Here is a 21,648-nt window from a genome sequence, read left to right as displayed (position 1 = left end):
CGCTTCTTCAGATACACGAGAGATACAGATCACAAACATACAGCTACCATATGAATCGGGGTCAGCCGCCGACCTAAATATGAGAACATAGATCGCAATTACTGCAGTTATAGTAGACGACACTTGCCCAAGATGCCGCGCAGTGTGAGTGAACCAGAAGCCACATATTTGCAAAACTAACCTCTTAACCACACAGCCGTTTCCTAGGTTCTCCTTTCCTTTCTTTCTGTGATCATTTATTTATTTATTTATTTATTTCCCCCCTTCATTTCGTTGTCTTCGTTTTTTTATTAGTTTTACTTCTTTTTGTTTATTCTTTTCCTTATAATTTTCTTTCTTTTTCTATCTATTCCTTTCATCCTTTCTTGTGTCATCTCTCCCTCCCTCCCTCTTTCTTTCTATCATTTTTCATTTTCTTTCTTTCATTCATTTCCTTCCTTCTGTTTATTCCACCACCACCCTTCTCACATTTTCCTGGTTACCGTCAGTTCATTGTTTTCTTTTAAATATTTCTAATTTTCCGTTTCTAAGCTTCCAGTTTGTCTCCATTGATTTAGTTATCTATATTACTGTTGTCGCTATTATTGTAGTTTCTATTATTAGTATTCTTGATATTGCTGTAAATGTTTAATCCCAGGTCAAACATGGTCGACCTTTATTTTCCTTCTGCACATCACCCTCACAACCACATTATCTAGTGTCAAATTTTTTAAAACTAGAATATGATTTGAGAGAGATTTGATAGCTATATCAAGCTGATCAAGTCATTACTTAGAGCATCGACTGTCGCTATTGATGTTGTCATTGCCGTTGTTGAATGTTATTGCTATTTTATTTATTTTTCTTTTGTTGTTGTTTCTCTTGTGGCAAATTCTTTTATTGTCCATGTTAATTATACTTTCTTTAGTAACCACAAAAGGTTGACAAAAAGATGTAACCACAAAAATTTGACGAACAGATGAAGGACGGCACCGAACGATACAACGTGGGATTACATTAAAAAAACATGCAAACAAAAGAAATAACAAAGAAATTTCAAACAAAGAAAAATCTCCAAATCAAGGAGATTACCACGGACGACTCGTGGAAATCTCCCACAAAAACCGCAACTAACCAAACCACAAAAACAGAACGTCCTCTTCCAGATGTTCGTTTCCAGTTTACAGGCTTTTGCTGAGAACAGTTCCGTTCATGCAGGTCATGCTCGCCACTCTCATCCATCTTTCAACAAATTTACTGAGAAACACTATTTCTTATTCCACGTTCATTTTCACTTACAAGGGAAACTTGAAAAAGTTGCTGTGGGCTTAGACATAAAAGAAGGCTTCTGTCTTCAAACCTTTCCCTCTCGTCCACCACACAATCCTTTTCCATAGGTGGTCAAGGGAATAATCTCCACAGTGGGTCCAGCAGATACCAGATCCGTTCTTATACGCTACAGCAGTTGTTCAACTCAGCCCCCACAAGCCAGTAACGCCCCGGGCTCTAACAAGTGCGAGGTAAGGCGGTTTCGTTGCTTCGCGCAGAAAATTTTTCATTCTTTCAAAACTACGTGAAAAAAAGTAAAGTCTCAACTACAGGTACTTTTCATCGAAGGGATCTATGAGGCGCTGTTGTATACATATTTTCTTCGCGTTATATACCGGCACTTTTTCTCTTTTATGTCCTTGCCTCAAGTAATGAAATTAGTTTATTTAATGTTAAAGCAAACATATAGATAAACATTTGTGTACATATAATATACATCATAGCATCATAATTTTGAAATATCTATAAAACCGTCAAAAGCTTGTTCATTTTTATGTTTTTTGATTTATTATTAGTGGTGCTTAATGTGTTTTGATAAAACTGATGTTTCTTTTCAGATATCATCAGAAAAAGGTAATTAAAATTCATTGACATGACAGATCTATCGGACTTTCAAAGAGATCAAATTGTTGGTGCTCGCATGGCAGGCGCTAGCGTAACGAAACAGCCGAAATGTTTGGTGTATCAAGAAATACTGTCTCGAAAGTAATGACAGCCTTTGAGAAAGAGGGGAAAAAACCTCGTCGAAACAAAACTTCAGAAGAAAACCAAAACTTTCAGATAGGAACCGTCGAACTCCTATAAGAATTGTTAGAAAGGATCGCAAAAGTACAGCTCCCAAAATTACTGCAGAGCTTAATGACCACCTCAAGAACCCTATTTCCACAAAAGCCGTTCGCCGGGAGTTGCACAAAGCTGGATTGCACGAGAGGGCTGAAATCAGAAAACCATTACTTTCAAAAACAATCATTGCAAAGCGTTTAGAGTGGAGTAAAAACCTACAGAATTGGTCCCTAGAGCGGTGGAAGAATATTATTTTCTTGGGCGAGTCATCCTTTACCTTATTTCCGACCACCGGCCGAGTATACGTATGGAGATAGCCTAAAGAAGCATTTGACCCAGACTGCCTTCTAACTTTTAAACATGGAGGAGGATCTGTGATGATATGGGTGGGTTATATCATGGAAATCCGCCACCCCAATGGTTTCCCTTCATGGCCGAATTAATAGTCAAGATTATTTAAGCATTTTATCTGAGCAAATTCATGCTATAGTTGCGGAACTGTTTCCGGAGGGAAACGGAATCTTTCAGGATGATAATGCACCAATTCACACAGCTAAAGTTGTTACTGAATGGCACGAGGAACATTCTAGTGAAGTTGAGCATCTTATCTGGCCACCACAGTTCCCAGATCTCAATATTATTGAACATTTATGGTGCATTTTAGAAAAACTTGTAAGGAGTCGATATGCTCCACCATCATCATCACAAGAACTGGAAACTGTTTTAGCTGAAGAACGGACAAAAATTCCTTTGGAAACAATTCAAACTTTGTACGAGTCCATACCTCGTAGAATTCAAGTTATAATTACTGAAAAAGACGGTCCTACCCCATGTTAAAATACATTTGTTAGAAATTTTAAGGTTTTTCTATTTTGTCCAACCCCTGTGTATGTATGTATATATGTATGTATGTATGTATGTATGTATGTATGTATGCATGTATGCATGCATGTAGGTACATATATATGTATGTGTGTGTATATATATATGTGTGTGTGTGTGTGTGTGTGTGTGTGTATGTATGCATATAGTGAAAAATAAAAGCAAAACGCATAGAAATTTTATGTGGAACAGTATACACGTACGTACATATACATACTCTTTTAATTGTTTCAGTCATTTGACTGTATCCATGCTGGAGCACCGCCTTTTAGTCGAGCAAATCGACCCCAGGACTTATTCTTTGTAAGCCTAGTAATTATTCTCTCGGTCTCTTTTGCTGAACCGCTAAGTTACGGGGACGTAAACACACCAGTATCGGTTGTCAAGCGATGTTGGGGGGGACAAACACAGACACACAAACATACACACACATTACATACACACACATACACACAGACTCACATACACACAGACACCAAACATACACACACCTACATACATATATATATAATTCTGAAATAAGTTGACCGGTTCACATATTTTTATGTGTGAGTGGGGGTGAAGATTGCAGTGCCAGGAAATTCGAGTCGCCTGACAAACACGCAGTTTCGGTTTCATTTAAAAAAAAAACATAGCCTCTGCAACATATGTTGAGCACTCTTCTTTAATTCGTCCGACATTAACCAGGTTACGCGCGCGCGGACGCCCACGCGCCCACACACACACACAAACATACATACATACATACATACATACATACATACATACATACATACATACATACACACACGCATACGCACACATACATACATACATACATACATATATATTCCCTGCCTGCTTGCCACTTGGAGAATGCGAAACAGTACGATAATGAGTATGTGAGCTTTGCTTCTGTTAGTGACCGTCTAATTATTTCATTATCTGGTCGTATATTTATCTATGAGTTTAGCAATTTGTTTGCCCAACATTGATAACCTTTTGTTGGCACCCATGATAATAATAATAATAACAATAATAATAATAGTAAGAAGAAGAAGAAGAGAAGAAGAAGAAGAAGAAGAAGAAGAAGAAGAAGAAATACCACAAATAATATCCTTTACGGATATGTCGTCCATTGTCAATGTTTGCGTACACTTTCTAAAGTTTCCATTAGTAATAGGATTCGAAAGACAGACGTAAGCTGGTCGCAAAATAAATCTATTTATGTAACGCTTGCTAAATAAGGGTCTCTACATGTGTGCATATGTGTGTTACTTATGAGCTATGAAACGTGTGTGTGGGTGTACATAAGTATATATGTGTGTGTATGCGTGTGCGCATGCACGTATATATATCTGTATATTATGTGTGTGTTTAATATGTATTTATATATATACGTACATACGTGCATATATATATATATATATAATATATATATATATATATATATATATATATATGTATATATATATATATGTATATATATATACATATATATATATATGTATATATATATATATATATATATATATACATATATATATATATATGCATATATATATATATATATATATATATATATATATATATATATATATATATATATATATATATTACTTTTTACTCTTTTACTTGTTTCGGTCATTTGACTGTGGCCATGCTGGAGCACCGCCTTTAGTCGAGCAAATCGACCCCAGGACTTATTCTTTGTAAGCCTAGTACTTATTCTATCGGTCACTTTTGCCGAACCGCTAAGTTACGGGGACGTAAACACACCAACATCGGTTGTCAAGCGATATTGGGGGGGGGGGGCAAACAGACACACAAACACACATACATATATATATACATATACATAATACGACGGGCTTCTTTCAGTTTCCGTCAATTAAATCCACTCACAAGGCTTTGGTCGGCCCGGGGCTATAGTAGAAGGCACTTGCCCAAAGTGCCACGCAGTGGGACTGAACCCGGAACCATGTGATTGGTAAGCAACCTGCTTACCACAGAGCTACTCCTATTTATTATATACATATATACTATATATAATGTATGTATGTATGTATGTGTGTTTATATGAATTCCTGAGGTCGCTTTCCCTATTCTGTAGGGTCAGCTGGATCCACTCTTCACATGCACAGGTAGTTAAGACCTAACATCCTACTTAACTATAGCTGTATAGTGCGCGTGTGTGAGTGCGCGTGTACGTCCGTGTATGTGTGTGTATATATCTGTATGTATGTGTGTATGTTTGCAGGCAAGGGACTCGATCTTGTTTCTTGTGTTTGTTGTTTGTTAATAAGTTTTGTGGGAACTGAACGGCACTGCCGTGCTTTTGGCTATTACATCAGCACCAGTATTTGACTAGTACTTCAATTTATCGACCTTGAAGAGATAAAAGGCAAAGCTGACGTTATTGCAATTTGAACTCAGGTTGTAAAGAACTTGTACAAATGTTGGTACAAAAGATGTAAGATATTTTATCTGTTGCTATAACGATTCACCAAAACTTCCATTCCATTTTATCCGATGCCCACCAGGTCTACCAATCCATCGTTCGGTTGGAGTCTTGTAATAATACCAGCCAACAAGTGCCAATACTTCAGCGCTTTTTCGACATGGAGCCGTATTTCAAATTGAAAACAAATTACTCCACGAAACCATACTATGGCACCGTCTTCTAATCCAAGTTCTCCCCAAAAAAGTTGCAGATTTCAAATCAAGTCGATTTGAAAGAATTTTGTTACTTCAACTTAAAACTGCAGCATTGAACTATCTATGTTTCTAGGTAGATATCTGTGTAAGCATATATATATTTGGAAACTTATGTAACGATGAATTAACCACACCCACTTCGGTTACAAATTGGGTTAAAGTTGCTTCTGGAAGACCAACAGTTGCTATTGCATACCTGTCTCCTGTCTCCAAGGGAAAGACCGATACATCTTGGCATCAGTGACGCCGCAACTTATTTCTACAGGTGAGTGAGCTAGAGCAACGTGAAATACAATATCATGTGTGTAGTCGCCATGATAGATCCTTAGCCACTACGCACATTTTTTCTCTCCGTGATTTTTCTGTGTCCCTTTCTGTAGAAGAGCGTAGGCTCAAAACGTAAAAAACCTTTCCTATTCCTGAGCGTTATACTAATACATCTGTTTGTTTTGTACACCACCTGTCTTCGTCTTTTTTTTTTTTTTTTGCAAACTCTCCCTATATATATATATATATATATATATATATATATATATATATATATATATATATTGTTGAAATTTACAGAAAAACAAAAGACGAATACAGGTGTGTGAACAACAAGCAGGTGGATTAGATGGATCAGTGGTCAGAGCATCGGGTTTTCAATCGTGAGGTTGTGAGTTCGATTGTCGGACCGGGCGGTTTGTTGTGTTCTTCAGCATAATATACATATATATATATATACATATATATATATATATATATATATATATATATATAATATTATATATATATATATTATATATATATATATATATATATATGCAATTATGTATGAATATAATTGTATCCATCTTGACGTAAATGTATTGTTAGAATGCCGAATGTATTTCGCCTTTTGAAGTCCTCTCATAGATGCATGGTGCACAAAAGCACAGACATAAATCGTTGCAAACACATTTCTGCATGTATACGCATGTAACACTAATCTTATACATTATATGCATGTGTGTGTGTGCGCGCGCGCGTGTGTGTGTGTTTATGCATGTATGTACACATACACCCACCCACTCACACACACACATATAAGCATTTATGTATGTATATTAGTATAGTGTACCTGTATTGTGTGTATACATGTAAGTAGGTGTGTATATACATGTATTATATATGTATGTGCATATATGCAAGTATATGCATGTGTGATTGTATGGTATCTGTGTTATCTGTTTCTGCTATTTACAAATCGCCAATGATAATTCTGATCTCTCAAAAACACGGAGTGTCTTCTCATACACGCTGCAATGGACTCAATTGAACCACGTGGTGAAATGTAAAAATATCTAGTACATATATTTACGACGCATTCAGTACACATACGTGGAGAAACACTTGTACAATCTCACCCAGATTCACACACACACATACATATAGAACGCACAACGTACGTGTATTCCTTTTATATATATATATATATATAATATATATATATATATATATATATATATAATATATATATATATATATTATATATATATATATTATATATATATATATACATGCATGTTTGTATGTGTACATATATTGTATAATGTGTATGTGTATAACACATATATATTATATTATACACACACACACACACACACACACATATGTGTGGGTGTCGTTGGTCCGTATTTACTATAAACATAGAGGTTCTACAAATGGTCACCAATAAAAATTAAGTACCGGAGTACCAACTTTAATTAATTTTAAGAGCTCGACTCAAACCTTGGAGGCGGTCCGCAACATGCCTAAAATTCATTTACAGATGAGAGGGGGAATTGCAAGTACAAGTGTATGTATGTATGTGTGTGTGTGAGAGAGAGAGAGAGAGAGAGAGAGAGAGAGAGAGAGAGAGTGGGAGAGGGAGACAGAGCTTATAAAGCAAATTTCACTTCCTGGTCATGTTTATGCGGCTCCCCAAATGACACCTTCTCCCACCACTTCATTCGGTGTTAGCTAAGTAAACAACAATCCTAACATTTTCTTTTTCTTTTTTTTTTCTTTTTTTAGATTATTATATTTGTGCATTGGACAGGGACAAAAAATATTTTACGACTTATGTATTTGCAGCGTGATGAGTGTGTGCGTACGTATGAGAGTTTAGCTTGCATATGTATGCATATATATATATATATACGAATAAAAAGGAGCCACACACGCATGCACGAACATACACACACACACACACAACACACAAACAAGGTGCACTCTATATTTAGTGCTGTTTAAGTTTGAAAAAGAATTACATACCTCTAAGCCTTACACCGCCACTGTATGTATATATACATATGCACATTCATATATATATATACATATACACATTCATATATATATATATATATATATATATATATATATATATATATATATATCTCCTATGGTGAATTCCTCTGCTCAAATATCCCTATTTTAGTTTTTCTCTTTTCTCTCTTCTCTCTTCTGTCTATACTTTCTTCCTTGCTCTCAGCTATTTCTTTTCTCTCTTTCTTTCTCTTTTACGTTCTTCCCATTAATTTGTTATTTGTATGATTTCATTTCATATCAGATCATATCGCTGGTATTTTATTAAACATATGGCGTCTCTTTACTTACCCAGTTTCGATCTAACCGGAAGTTTACAAGTGCTAACTTGTTCTCTTCACTTGCTTAGCATTTCAAACTTCTAAAATGCGGAAGAAAAAAAAAAAATGAAAGAAATAAAATTAAATAAAAGCCTGAACTATTTTCGTTTTTAATTCACTCTCTTGCTGTTACCTATCTTTTACTCTTTCCTTATCACATTCTCTTTTTGCTTTATCTTCTCCTTTTTCCTTCAGTAACTTGAGGATTTTTTTTTAATGTCTTATTACGAACGTATTTACTTCGTTTGCGTGAACACGTGTCCTAGTATTTAAAATATTTCAATTGGTAAATTTTAAATAAATACGTAAATTTTCTTAAGTATTTAAAAATAATAAGTGCAAGGTCATTAATTTGCACGGATAAGGGCAACGGCAGTAAACTGCCCCCAGTACATAAAAAGCGAAGTATGATATTTTGCCATGCAGATACTCTTGCGAGACATGAAAGGGAATGACGGACCATAGCGTTTAGAGCAGTGCTTTTCAAACATTTTGCTGGAGCGGAACCCCAAGAAAACATTTCACTGGCTCGAGGAACCCCTGTGCAATAATTTAATTGTCTTATGCACACATATCTGCACAGGAGAATTAAAGATTACTGTCGATTTTAGCATTTTTGTAACTTCTTGCGGAACTCTAAGGTTCCGCGGAACCCTGGTTGAAAACCACTGGTTCAGAGTAAAGAAGCGAAACCACGTACCACGCAACTTAATCTTCTTTTACTTTTTACCTTCTATTTCTTTCAGCCATTGTAATGTGGCCATGTGGGGGCCCCCGCCTTCAAAGGTTTAGTCTTGTGGAGAAGTTCTCAACTGAGGACCATATGGCCCCTGAGGGTCCATATAAGATTTTGTGAGGGGTCCACGCAGCAAAATAGTAAATTGAGGATCCACAATAGTATTTTAAGGGACCCTGAAAACGTATGTATTGGTATATCTTGCAAGAAACAGTCAGGTTTCTTTCTCTAACATTTTACATGGTTCAACCTACGGAAGTGAATGTGTGAAAAACAGAATAGGAATTTTGAAAAAAAATTCTACAAAACTAGTTTTTACGAATCAAATAGTTATTGGTGGGGGCCACCAGAATAAAATACCAAACAAAGGGGTCCATAGGTAAAAAAAAAATGGCTGAGAATTCTTGATCTCATGGTTCCCAGCCAGAGTCCACATGAACCTTAGCGGGGTTCATATAAGATTTTGTTGTTAAACTTTATGTGCAATAAATTCGTTATACTTCTACAATGTGAAGGTGCGTGGCTTGGTGGTTATTCGGCACGAGGTCGTGAGTTCGATTCCCAGCGACGCTTTATTTCACGTTGCTCCAGTCCACTCAGCTGGTAAAATGAGTAATACCTGTATTTCAGAGGGCCAGCCTGGTCACGCTCCGTGTCACGCTGAATCTTCCTAAGAACTACGTTAAGGGTACACGTGTCTGTGAAGTGTCAGCCACGTGCGTGTTAATAAAAGAATACACAGCTGCTTTCTTTTTATTTTGTTTTGTTTTTTGTTTGTTTTTGTTTTTGTTTTTTAAGAGATTGAATATATGCTGTTTTCAATAGTTTACTTACGACAGAGAATTGAAGTCAATAATTATATATATATACATATATATATATATATATATATATATATATATATATATATATATATATACATACATACACACACACACATTCATGCCAACATATATATTTAGATATACATATTCAGATACACATTTACGCATGTTTATTCATATAGATATGCGTCTACTGCGAAATTATTTTTTCACATTTTTAGTATGTAGAAAACGTGTTTACCTCATCTCGTACGTGTCGCAGAGGACAAAATAAAGTAACCGCAGTGAACTGTTACATTCGTTCTCCTTTATAACATATCAGCTATTCATCAGTATCATAGTCTCTTCTTCGCACGTGATGTACCTCGTATCTTTTTGTTTTTTGTTTTGTTTTGTTTTGTTTTCATCGAGGTCTTTTATCGATTCGTTGGGGTTCTTTTTTCTTAAGAAATCTGATTATCCCCATCAGCCTCCAAATGGACCCTACCCATCCTCATAAAAGTATGAGGTCGTATTGTTTATGAGGAGATGATACTTCTCGCTTATTTACGATCACTTGTGGTTGTTTCTATGTATGTGTCCTTGTCGCCGGTTGTAGCTGGAATAGTGAGAGAGAGAAAGAAAGAGACAGTTTTGTGTTTTCATAAGTTTCCATAAGTTCCTGGCAATGGACAACCGGACAATAATATTTGCCGATTTGTGAATTGTAACTGGTATCGCTTTTAGACCAATATCCTTCGTGATACTTTTCTTGGTGGTATGCAGCGAGCTCTTAAATGGGATTGACTCCTACATGTGGAGTAGCCGAGTCGTCTATCGTGAGTACTGAATTTGGGGGTCTTCCCAACAATGTCTCTAAGCTCGCTTGTGTTGCCACTGCTTCGTCCAACTGCCTGCTTCGACGACGAACGCTCGAGGAGCGCACCGCGTTCCCGCCACCGGATGAGTATTCTCTTCTTTTTAATGTGTGCAAAGGACAGCTTTTCGTTATTCACGTGTGTGTGTGTGTGTGTGTGTGTGTGTGTGTGTGTGTGTGTGTGTGTGTGTGTGTGTGTGTGCGTGCGTGCGTGTGTGTGTGTTAGCATTGAATATAGTATGTGCATACATGTTGTTGCTGTTGCTGATGCTGTTGTTGTTGAGTTAAACATATCTATTATGTTTTTAATATATATGCTATATATGTATGTATATAATTTTCATTTTTAGCCGCTACTTTGTGTGTTCATAAATATTTTTTTATCATTTATTTTCTTTTTTATTATTTGTTTTGCTTTGTTTACTGTAATTTCTCTGAGAACCGGATCAGAAAAGAGAAGCTATTTTCTACCTTAGCAATTTGACAGCAGAATAAAATGAAGACATTTTCAAAAAATCGACTTCGTTATCTAATCCCAGTGAGAAACTGAGTTTTCAAAATGTCTTTGTGTGAAATAAAATCCAAAATGCAAAACATCAAGCAAAGACATATCAAGAGCGTTTCTATCTTCGAAACATGTTCTTGTCCTTGTAATCTATCTTTTCAACACTTGTTTTTGAGCTACGAAAATAAACTCAACAGAACAATAACAATATATTACAATACCTGTCCTAGGTATTGTAATATAGGTTGTCGTTCGGCAATTATTTGTTATTTATCCGATATCAAAAGGAAAATAATGCCAAGAAGAGCGCTTAAATTGTAAATACTTGAATAAGCTGAACAGAATGGAAAAAGTTTTTTAAAGAAGCTGAGACGCGTAAAAAAAACTGGAGACTGACTGAAAGATACTTCAGTACAAGACCAAAGCCTTTCCACGATAAACTACCAAAAATATATAATGAAACTGAATACAATAAGTAAACTGCAGAATATGTGGTGATGCAGAAAAAACAGTCCATAGTTATCCAACCTTATCCACAAAAGAATATATCCACACATATGACAGCACTATAGAATGCTAACAGAAAACTGGAAGTTGTGACAGCACTATAGAATGCTAACAGAAAAGATTTAAAGGCATATCCTAGGAAAGTCACAGACAATGACTAAGTAGCCACACCCTGGGTATGCCAAAAACTCAACAGACGGCGAGATCAAGACCATTCGATCAGATATTGTCAAGAACCAAGAAAACAAATGCCTCCTAATCGACATATCTAACATATTCAGAAGACTATAAATTTTGCGTAAGTGACGTATAGTCGGTTATATCGACTCCAGTACTTTACTTGTATATATTTTATTGACCTAGGAAGGATGAAAGGCAATGTTCACCTTCGTAACTTTTAAATTCAAAAAGTAAAGGATTTGTAGATCGAGTATATTTTTTGACAGCCCGTATCCTTTGCTTTTTAAAGAAGGTAGGTATGTTTTGAAGGAAATCTGGCTGCTGTTTCTGGCGCGTCAAGGGAAAATGTAGAGACTTTTCTGCTAGCTCAACTAAGTTCTGAGAGTGACAGAGACGATTTTTCTAAAACTGCTTTCTACCGCGTTATATAAGTTCTTATATTTCTCTTTTGTGAGTGTGACGTCATCAGAGAATAATTTTGATCAACAAAAATATATAGACGTACACATATACTCGAACATACATACACACACACACACACACAAGAACAATCTCTCTCCCTCTCCCACGCACACTCATACACATAAACACAATCTCTCACACACATACATACATACATACAGTTAACGTAAAATAATTTGTTTCATTTGTTGACCTATATCAAAATGACAACACATTTATTGAAACAAGTAAGCAAATTTTACATTTGTTGTTGAATAAATATTTATCCCACCGGCATTCTGCAGATGGATTAGGAAAAACGTAGCAACAAAGAAAGGCCAGCGATATTCACGGCATCAGCTACACTTCCTTACCGGATTCTTTCCTTAGGCATGACCTTCATCCTAATGTGAAGATCAGTGAACCAAGGACACGAGCAGTCTTAAGAGTGACAGGTGCGAAAAGGAAATTTGTAGGTCAATGACTCATAGCACGACAGCTCAGGTTTTTATTGCTTAGTTGACTAACTTGACACTGAAGTACATCACAATACGTAGCGTCCCTTTAAGTGATTTGCCTCTCTCGAACGGGAAATGAATAACCCCGTCCAAACTTCAATTGTTTGTAAGAGACAAACAAGCTCCACTTGTGACAGGGAAACAGCAGCGTCGAGCTTCCTCTTCATGACATCGTTTAGAGGAGCGGGATGAGAAAAACGTCTCGAATTCTGACGAAGAAACAGCAAGTACAGTCATAGTCTATCGACAAGAGCTCTACAGTAGTATTTATGTAGCTTACATCCGCGGTGATCGGGATACAATAAAATGCAATGCTTGCGTACTCACCGTCATGATGTTGCCGACTGACGAAGAAAGTACGGCATTGAACCAGCAAGGCTCTTTGGTTTGGCTGTGTGGTAGTCCGAAGGAAAGCAGGGTGGTATTGGTCGAGGGATAACTAATTCATCGTGCTTGTTGCAGCTACATTTCATATTGCTTCAGCTGTGTTGAATGTCTGCTTTCAAGAGAACAGTGAGACCATCGTAAATTCAAACAACCTCGAAATTCCATCCTTGAATTCGCAGATAAGGTACCAATTCATTCTCAATACGTTCTGGCAGATTCGAACATAAACATACTGAGCGTTGTTGTCTTTCAACGTCGGAGAACAACTCATTTTAGACGATGTCTGTTTAAAGCACACTCTATTTATTTATAAAAGGAGACTAAGACACTGCAGTGTTTCGACCTTTTTGTAAGTCTCCTCAGTCAAAATTACCCTTGGAACAATGAATCTAATCTATTGTTTATAGAAATCTGTTGGGATTCTTGATGTTCTGTGTATGCCTTGGGAATTATTAACAGTTTGACTGACATCGGCATGCAGTAACAAATAAGTTGTATGCAAAGCGGATATCTATAAACAAGAGCCAGTACTCTTGTTAGATTACGGGGATATAAACAAATCAACACCGATTGTCAAACGGTGGTGGGAATAAACACACGCACAAAGACACACAAACACACACACACACACACACACACACACACACACACACACATATGCCACAGGCTTCCATACAGTTTCTGTCTATCAAATTCACTTACAGAGCATTGGCCAGTGTCGTCCCGAAGTTATATTAGAAGACACTTCCCTCAAGATGCCGCGTAATGGGACTGAATCCGAAACCATGTGATTGCAAAGCAAGCTTCTTAACCATACAGCCATGTCCTCAGATAGATAGATAGATAGATAGATAGATAGATAGATAGATAGATAGATAGATAGATAGATAGATAGATAGATAGATAGATAGATAGATAACTCGGAAACTCAAAAGAAAAAACACCGGACAAAAGTGTTGTCAAATTTCATGCCTTTACGTCATACTTATATTTTTCCATCACCACCGGTGGCCTCGCTTCAGTTGACGATGTAATAAACAATTTTTAAAGGAAGGAAGAGGGAGAAATATAAGACAGCTGTGATGCAACAACATCAATGATAGAAACAAGATTAGCGCACGCACGGATACAGAAAAGACTTGCGCTGCTCTAGCGGAAATGTCTCTGCTGTTTCGTAATCACAATTATTGTTTCTGAGAGCACCATAAAATATTCATTTCAGTTAAAATCAGCAACTATGTATACCAATTTTTCTGTGAATCAACAGATATTAAACTTGTGTGTGCGCGCGCGTGTATGCGTTTGTATGGGTGTTGGTCAAACAGGGCAATGATTTGGGCAAGATATAGAAGGTAAAGAGCAACATGTGTTGCGATATTTAGTTACATCACTCTGCGTTCCGAGTTCAATTCTCACAGTGCTCGACGTTACGTTCCAGCTCTTTTTCTTCCTTGGTAGATAGAATAATTATCAACCAAGCACACGGATCAATCTAATAAACAATGCGACAATGTAACCGAATATGACTTGGAACGAGAACATTTTTTTTAGTTATATATGTATATATATATATATATATATATATATATATATGAAAGAAGGTTTGAAAATGCAATTTTAAAGATGTTAATTCACTCGACCGGTTTCACTTTTTTAGTAAATGATTGTCAAAAGTATAATGTAACGCTTTGTAATAGCTTTGTTGTGTTAAGTACTGGTTGTCATCTCTCTATATAAACGGCAGTTTGTCTGTGTGTGTTTCTGTGTGTCTGTTTGGTTGTACCCTCACCCTGACCACGGCTTTCAACCGATTCTGATGAAACTTGACACACACATAGCCCAATGACATAATTCAAAACTAACGCAGCGAAAATTTTGAAAAGTTCCCCCAGTTCTGAAAAAAATCGATAAATTCGACATGGGGTCGAGAATCAGAAACACAAACCACAGACTGTCTAGGTGACGCAACTCGACATTTTTTAACTCTCAAAAAAAAATTACCATCATTTTTTTCCATTTTTTTGCTATTTTTTGGCTATAACTCTCTAAAAATGCTTTATAGTTATTTCCCTTACAAACCTGAGCAACGCCGGGCGATACTGCTAGTATTGTAATATTTTGTGACAACCAATACTTAACACAACAAAGCTTTACATTTTACTTTTGTCAATCTTTTACTAAAAAAAGTGAAACAGGTCATGTGAATAAACATCTTTAAAATTGCATTTTCAAACCTTCTTTCATATATATTTCCACTCGTGCGGTACCTTACAACTTCACTTTGTTATATATATATATGTGTGTGTGTGTGTGTGTGTGTGTGTGTGAGACAGAGATAAGATCATTGATTAGAGAACAAACATCAAATTCGGGTCAACGATTTCATGTAATCCCACGCTTCTATACATTTTATCCTATACAAATAATACCATGGCCTTCAACATATAAAAGAAATAGATATATAAACACTAAAGGTAAAAAAAAACATATATGCACATACAAAAATACTTAAAAATACAAAAAGTGTTTGATTGAAGCCAGTGCCTTGCTTTACTCCAACGACTGGGAAAGGTTCCGTCTGTAGTACCCAAATTAGGTCGTGGTAGACAGACCGTCTCGAAATTGCACGACAATCTGCACAATTTTGTCTGGTCACCGATAACTTTTGAGCAGAGACTGCAAGCCCTCACTTCTCACACTGTAGAAAGTCTTCGTAAAGTTAATATATGCGATGAGAGGTGGAACACGTTGTTCTATAAACTTTCCTTGGATTTGCCGTAAGATAAAATCATATCATTGATATTCCTAGATATATTAAATCTGGCCTTCTCTCTAGCTTAGAAATATGTGTGTATGTGCATGTATAAATGTGTATGTTAGTATGTGTACGCGTCTGTAACAGTTAGTGCGTTTACGCATGTGCTTTTGTTTGTTTGTGATATACATTTCATAGTACTGTTTTTCATTGAATGAGAACTATCATCTGTGCGTTAGATGAAAGCGCTTGATCTACGTAGTAAATGATTTCGTTATAACACAACTATGTTGGTTGACTATTCAGAATTTACATGATAATACTTTATCTGACACACACGCAAAAATAAGAATACATTTCAAACAACAAACGCCAATGTCAACAACTCATATACATATACACACGTCACATATTATTGTTGCTGTCTTTATTTTTCAATTTATTTATTGTTATTTTTTGTTACAGGATAGTGTGAGGTATTTATAATGAATGACTGACCTATATTTGAAAGGATTTTCACCAGCTTCACAACGCCGATATTTACATACTTTATGAAGAAAATCAACAGTGTTAGGTGAGCCAGACGATTTATGTCCGACCATAGCTTGAAGTTCATTTGGTTTGATTGAATAGATTACGCGACATACACTTAAACCTTAAACTGGCTATATTAACAGCATGAGTTAAGTGACCTCACAGATAGAAAGATTGATAGCTAGTTAGGTAGACGAATTATTAAAATGAATGGTGTAATCTAGACTCCAATACAGTATCAAAATACTCAGTTATCCGTTTTGTTTAACGCTATAACTCTCATTATTTCTCTTTTTGTGCATGTGTGTTATTGATTTTACTGCCAGGATAATAGATGATGGTGAACAATTTTAACTGTTTGTCTAAGAAACGGTATAAGCAATACCAACGAAACTTATTCCAAGTATTACAAAGGGCCAAAGGAAACAATCAACCTTGAACAACTGCTAATCCTATGCAAAGCCTTTACACCCTTGATTAGAAAACCGCATGCAGATTCTAGGATCTGCGTTTAGTTATTATTATCAAACTACTAAAGAGCAATAGATAGGTAGAATCAAAAATAGATCAACAAGCAAGTTGCTTTGTTATATTTACTTACGTTTCGTAGAGTTCTAAGTTCATAACACCAAATACATCAACTTAATCCTTTCATCCTTCGTGGGTCGATAAAAGAAAATTCGTGCAACACCCGGTATTACTTTGTCGCTACCATTTTCTCTTAATGCTTCAAAGTGAGTGTTAAATACACTAAATTTTCTCGGCTTGTGGGCATGGATGTGTGGTTAAGAAACTCGTTTTACAACTCCGTGATTTCAGGTTCAGTCCCACTGCAAGGTACCTTAAGCAAGTGCCTTTTACTATAGTTCCAGGCCAATCAATGTCTTGCGGGTGAATTTGGCAGGTGGAAACTATATGGAAACCTACCATGTGTGTGTATTTGTACTTGTCTCTCCCCCATAGCATGACAACTTATGAATACGGGTGCTGATCTGTTTACGTTCCCGTAACATAGCGGTTCAGCAAAAGAATAAACAGAATAAATACCAGGTTTTAAAATTACATGCTGAAGTCGATTTGTTCACCCAAACCCTTAAAGGCAGTCTCTTCATAGCCACAGTCCAATGACTGAAACAAGTTAAAGAGAAAAGATAATTTTGTCTTCCAGTTTAATGGTGCCTGAAAAGTCAACAATGCTTCTCTTCTTCAAATTGAAGGTTTTAAATGACCTTTTGGGAAGTGAGATAAAACCTGTTTATTAATCCTTTCCACTATAGGCACAAGAGCTGAAATTATTGGGGGGTGGGGCGGTTAGTCGAACATTGAGCTCGGTACTCAACTGGAAATCAATTAGGCTGCATGTTCTAATAATTTTGCTTTACTAACGAACATCTAGTGCATGAAGGACAATCAGCTAAAAGCACTGAAGAAATAAAGCTTCCGAAAGAAAAACTAACCTATTCCGCAAATGAATATGTATTTATACAAAGTGAAAATTACTATAACCACGCATTATCTAAAGCTGGGTATAAGGTTAAACTTTACGATATCCCGAATCCCACTACTAATAAAATATCCAGTAATGATACGATATTAAATATGGAAATCTTGATGGACAGTGCGATAAGAGTAAATACATTAAGTAAAGTAAATAATCCATTCAACTATAGGAACAAGGCCTGAAATTGTTGGGGAGGGAGAGAGTCGATTACATTGACCCCAGTACTCTACTGATACATAATTTATCGACCCCGAAAGGATGAAAGCAAAGTCGACCTCGGTGGCATTCTATCAGCTCGCCGCCTGAAGTAAGGTAAATAATAGCAAGAATAATAACACTAATACGATAGGTAAGCGAATTTTAAAGACAAACATACTGACACAATAATTTTGATTAATATTAATAAGTGTAGAGGTAACTCTGAATACAGTAAAGGTATGGTTGTTATAAACATTACAAATAATAACAAAGAGTGTATAGATTTGATTAACTTAAAGCATTAGAATTATGGCAAGAAAACATCAAATTTTAGCAATAAAATTAAGGATTTTGATTGATTGATTCTAGTTTCAGCTCATGAGCTGTGGCCATGCTGGGGCATTATGAACATGGAGGTAATTCCACGAATGTTAGTACTACAAAGAATGTCTATGTAAATAAAAGGAATACTAAATCAAAGAATATTATCAGGTATAATGAATGATTTTCATCTTACATTAATACTAATATTCCTCGGAAATTCTTTGTAGCACTTGTTAAATATTTCCCACCTTTAAGTGCGGTAAATTATTAAATCACCATAAAGTAAAATTTTCTTATTCAGCCATCAGAAATATAGCAGATATCGCAGTACATAATAAAGGTACAATTTAAAGAGTATATCAACTTTAAAATAGTAAACCCAAGTAGGAATGATAGGATTAATTGTGCGATAAACTGTAATACTAACTGACCTGAAGGAGTTTATACTTGCAGGTGTCAGAATGTTTATAATAATAATAATAATAATAATATATAATAATAATAATAATAATAATAATAATAATAATAATGATAATGATGATGATGATGATGATAATGATGATGATAATAATAATAATAATAATAATAATAATAATAATAATAATAATAATAATAATAATAATAATAATGTTAACAGTGAAAGTAATAATATTACTAATGATAATAATGATAAAGTTTATCCCGACTCTAATGTATACATAAATAATGATTTAGATGCTGATTTAGCGGAAATAATCATCATGTCTTGATACTTTAGGTGAAAGTAAATCCGACGGTGAAATTGATAATACCTTTAAGATAACACCTAGTAACAATACTGCTAATAATCCTGTTTTAACATCTAATTCTGAGGGTAGCGTTAGGACTTCTTAGGAACGAACAAACTCCTTTCTACTGAAAACAAACTTATGTGTCCTTTAGAACATCGTTGTTTAAGAAAGAATCTAGAATGTCAATATATGGCAATTGCAGGTGATTGTACGTATTATTACACTAGTTCACAATTTAGAAATCTAGGTTATATAACCATTCTTCTTCATTTAAGTTTAGGAAAAGATGTAATTCTACGAATCTTAGAAGATGCATTAGAGATTTGAAAAGCAAAAACATTAAAAACGATTTGAGGTAGTTAATTTATAAGTTAAGCTCCACTGTACAATACTGGTAATTTTAAATGTGATCTTTGCCTTGAAGAAATGTATTATGCAATTAATTTAAAATAAAAATTATTAAATTCTAGAATCAATCTTACATTGAAATGTCCGCATAAATATTTCAATAAGAAGCACCTTCATTGTGACTGCCTTTCCTTTAATTTATTAAGCATAATTTTTCTAAATTTAAAAAAACAATTATTTTGAACATTCCTAAATAACCAAATAAGTAAATATACTAACGTAACATTTCTACGTATATTTTTATACTTTCATAAGTTTAAATATTCAACTGGCTTTTCTCAGTATATAATATTTCTTCTTAACACTCTTTTTGTCTACATTCATGCATAGCCATTATATCAGTTCACTTTGAATTCAAGCCGTTACTTTGATAACATTGCGCTCGCTTAAATTGCGAATGTAATGAAATTTACAATCGATCCAATACGTATTGATTTCGTAATTTGTATTTTTTTCTATGTCTAAAAATGCTTTCACAATAGAAATGATCGTTGGTCCTGTATGATGTAATCCTCAAATAAAGATGGTATTCTCCATTTTTGTTCATATTATTTTCTGTCTATCTATTTATCTATATATCTGTCTATACGCGCACACACACACGTGCACACACACACATACACGCACACACACACACACACATACCCTTTAAATTTACTTTACTTTTTCAGTCATTTTACTGCGGTTATGGAATTTTTTTTTTAGTCGAGCAAATCGACCCCAGAGCTTATTTCTTAAGGCTAGTACTTATTATATCGATCTCTTTTGCTGAACCGCTAAGTTACGGGGACGTAAACACACTAACGCAGGTTGTCAATGATGTCGGTGATGGGGGACATACACAAACTCAAAGATACATCAACATATAGATATATACATATATATATATATATATATATACGACGGGCTTCTTTCAGTTTCTGTCTATCAAATCCACTCAAAACCTTTGGTTGGCCCGATGCTGTAATAGAAGACACTTTCCCAATGTGCCTAGCGGTAGGACTGAATCCGGAACCATAAAGTTGGAAAGTAAGTTTCTTACCACACAGCCACGTCTGCGCCTACATACATACATACATACATACATACATACATACATACATACATACATACATACATACATACTACATACATACATAGGTAATAGATTTCCACACAGTTTCTTTCTACCAAATTCACTTATTTGGTCCACCCGGGGCTATTGTAGAATACGCTTGCCCATGATACCGCGCAATAGGTCTGGACCCGAAACTATGTGGTTACAAGCAGACTTCTTAACTACACAACCAAGTTTTCACTAATACGAAAACATCATAGTTGTTATTATTGTTATCCTTTCAAGTAATTTGTCTTTTGTACGTTTTATTTTTTTTTGTTTTTTGTTAATGTGTCTCCTATTTGTTGTGCATTCGCTTTCTGTTGTCTCTAGTCCCTTGTGGCTATAGATCTGAAAAGAAATTCTTTATCGAAAATAAATTTACCTGGCAGTCATTAAGAGAGGAAAGGAGTGGGGAAGATTTTCCTAATCAATGGCTCTCTTTTGCCACAAGTGAAGACTTCCCCCTCTGCTGGTAATCCAATAGAATCACCATTGCCGCTGTCATTGACATAGTTACAGAGAGAAAATGAGGTATTTGGAGCAGTAGCGGCAACACAACCTACTGAACAAACAACAAGATTAGCAAATTAACGCGTCTTGTAACAATGACGATAGTAAGAACAATAGCCACAAGTACTGAACACCAAGGGCAATAACAACGGCGAAGTTGAAGAAAGGAAAAAATAGCAACAACAGAGTTGAGATGAATAATAACGTCAACAACATCGAAAGCCAGAAGAGGGAAGATTCAGGAACAACGACAGCAGTAGCAATACATTTTATACTG

At 35.5% G+C, this 21,648-nt stretch overlaps 1 protein-coding gene across 3 annotated transcripts in view; it reads right to left on the bottom strand.

Annotated features, from left to right (window-relative positions):
• The window catches only part of LOC115213095 (sodium-dependent serotonin transporter-like), a 592,816-nt gene extending 575,068 nt beyond the window's left edge, over window positions 1-17,748 (bottom strand). Inside the window, exons 1-2 of one of the 3 annotated variants that reach the window (XM_036503897.1) lie at window positions 17,163-17,747; window positions 8,290-8,359 (exon numbers count right to left, since the gene is read on the bottom strand). The gene's annotated coding sequence lies outside the window, so the exon portion shown is untranslated. Of the gene's footprint in view, window positions 1-8,289; window positions 8,360-17,162 lie in introns of all 3 variants that reach the window. The other 2 variants (XM_036503898.1, XM_036503896.1) reach the window with 2 other exon arrangements.
• Between the last annotated feature and the right edge of the window lie 3,900 nt (window positions 17,749-21,648).

This window comes from Octopus sinensis, linkage group LG6, assembly GCF_006345805.1.
Source record: "Octopus sinensis linkage group LG6, ASM634580v1, whole genome shotgun sequence".
Taxonomy (NCBI): Eukaryota; Metazoa; Mollusca; class Cephalopoda; order Octopoda; family Octopodidae; genus Octopus; species Octopus sinensis.
This window is presented reverse-complemented; position numbering and strand designations above follow the sequence as displayed.